This window comes from Elephas maximus, chromosome 11 (assembly GCF_024166365.1).
Source record: "Elephas maximus indicus isolate mEleMax1 chromosome 11, mEleMax1 primary haplotype, whole genome shotgun sequence".
Lineage (NCBI taxonomy): Eukaryota > Metazoa > Chordata > Mammalia > Proboscidea > Elephantidae > Elephas > Elephas maximus.
The window spans coordinates 26,967,424-26,970,127 of NC_064829.1; the positions used below are offsets into that span (position 1 = coordinate 26,967,424).

At 44.2% G+C, this 2,704-nt stretch overlaps 1 pseudogene; it reads left to right on the forward strand.

Moving 5' to 3' along the window:
- The first annotated feature begins 814 nt into the window (after positions 1-814).
- LOC126086401 (uncharacterized) lies at positions 815-931 on the forward strand (annotated as a pseudogene).
- The last annotated feature ends 1,773 nt before the right edge of the window (positions 932-2,704 follow it).

Below are 2,704 nucleotides of genomic sequence, written 5' to 3' on the forward strand. Positions count from 1 at the left end.
TTCTAAGAAAGCACCATATCATTTTCCAAAATGGTTGTATCATTTTGCATTCCCACCAGCAGTGCACAAGTGTTCCAATCTTTCCGCAGCCTCTCCAGCATTTGTTATTTCCTGTTTTATTGATTCGTGCCAGTAATGCTGGGATGAGATGGTAGATCATTGTGGTTTTGATGTGTGTTTCTCTAATAGCTAGAGATTGTGAGCATTTCCTCATGTGTCTGTTGGCCGTTTGAACGTCTTCTTTGGCAAAGTGTCTGTCATTTCCTTTGCCCATTTTTAAATTGGATTATTTGTCTTTTTTGCCATAGAGGTATTAGATTTTTTGAGGATTTTAGACATTAGACATTAGTCTGATTTGTAATAAATTGGCTTTTATTTTAAGTGACACAAAGAGCCACAGAGGCAGAGGAGGAGAGGCAGGATGGATTTGACAATGGAGTGATCTGTCTCAGATTTGAAAAGATGACTACCTTGGTAGCTTTTTGGAGTATAGACTGTAGAGAGACAACTATGTGGAAACAGGCAGGCCATTGCAATAGACCAGGTAGCTTAGAAATGGGTGGTAGCAGGGCAGGAAGTGAGAAGTTGTCAGACTTGGGCATATTACTAAGGAAAAGTCAGAAAGATTTCTAGAGGGATGGAATGTGGGGTGTGAAACAATGAAAGGAGTCAAGGATGAATGTAGATTTTTACATGGAGTGATATGAGTGCTTTAGTTAATAGAATCACAAGTAAAGTGTTACAGAAGCCTATAGGAGAAGCAATTACTTCTGACTGGGGTTATCAAAACAGGCTAGATGAACACTGAAGAGTGGTGCTCACTTTGGCAGCACATACACTAAAATTAAAATGATACAGAGAAGGTTAGCATGGCCACTAAGCAAGGAGGACATGCAAATTTGTGAAGTATTGAAGGGTAAATAGCATTTTTGTACTCAACAGATGCCTAGGGTGCAAGATATAGGAGGCCCTCCCTCTCAGTGTTGTGAAAATGCAGAATTGTCACCTGAGAGTGAGTGTCTCATTCCATTTTGCACCCTAGTCTTGGCCCTGGCATTCAAAAAGATTAAAGATACTTAGGCTGAAGAAATGGTGGAGCAAAGAAGAGGCTAGTTAAAAGACTGTTGCAATTGTCTGGGCAAGAGAAGGTAAAGGTGTTGAAAAATCAGATGAGCTTTTATGCTCTTAGGCCCAAGCAGCTCCCTATTTTCTCCTTTTCTTTGGCAGGGCCCAAGAACAGCCTTCTTTTCCTTCCTTTATAATGTTGCCACACCCTCTGCTTCCTTCTGACATTTTCTTTCACAAGACTGGCTCTCCAGGGATGTGTGACTTCCATAAATTCCTTCTTTTTCAAATGTGCAAAGGCAAACAGCTTGGTCCTTATGTTTTATGGAGTTTACCACTAATCACTAAAGAATCTAATAAATAGGACTTCCGGCCAACATGGCACCATAGACAGAAGCACCACGCCATCTCTCCACAGCAAAGGCCTGAAAAACTAAGCAAAACAGACAGATATCAGTCCTGGAAACCAACGTGTCAAATGAAGAGATAAAGAACTCAGCCAAGCACCAAATAGAATAAGAAACTGACAGGGAACAGAGAGTGAGGAGAGATATGTACAGAGGTTCGCATCAGCAAATGCAGCACGGATTCACCATCTTGGACTCCTGTCAGAGATTGACAGATGGGGAGCATGGGAAAGCAGCTTCATGGAGCTTCCAGCAGGAGACACAGTACCTGCTAACCAGCAGTACACACTTTCCCATACATTATCCTCTCCTCGCTGCTCTACCTCCGTGCTTCCTGGCAGGCAGTGGTGGCTTGGCTGGCCAGGAAGTGAAGTGTCCAAGCTGCTTGGTGTCACCCCACCCATGCTGGAGATCAGCGGACAGGGAGTACGAGAAAGCAGCTTCACAAATTTTCCAGCAGGAGACAGAGCACCCAGTAACCAGCGATATACACTTTCCTAACCCCCCTTTCTCCCCGTGACCCAGCCTCCTCTGGTTCCTGCCAGCCACAGTCTTTTGGCCCAGAGGCAACTGCTTCAGCCCTGGGCCACTTGGGTTCAGCCCACCCACACTGGCCAGCTCCCTAAGTGCCATTTTTCTGCTACTGGTGTTGCTTTTCTCCATTTCTTTTGGTTTCTTTTGTGTCTCCCACTACCTCCCCCTCCTTTCTCTTGACCACCTGGCTCTGTTTGCCATTTTTGCTTTCTCTTGAAGCCTGGGAAGTGCTGATCAACTGAGGAATCACTCTCTGGGCCCATGACACCATGCTGGTGGGATTCCCAAGGGTTTTTTTTTTTTTTTTTAGCTTTGCTTTGTTTCATTTTGCTTTTACTGTTTGTTTTCTTTTTCTTTTCATGACTTGGGAGCTCCTTCTAGCTGGGCTGCATTGCACGGCTTAGGAGCCACTCTCCCAATCTGCACCACCATGTAGCTGGGATCCCTGGGGGCATTTCTTTTTTTTCTTTCTTTCTTTCTTTCTGTCTTTCTTCATCTCTCAGTTCTTTCTGTATACTTACTTCTTTTCCTGTCTCCTGAATACGTGGCATTGTGTGACATCTCTACCCCCTCCAAAAAAACCAGCCAGGCTATATTGCACAGCCTGGGAGCTACTTCCCCGGTTTTGCAGCTGCACTGGTGGGAATCCTGGGGGCTTTTCTTTTCTTTCTTCAAAATTTTTATCTAGTTATTTTTTC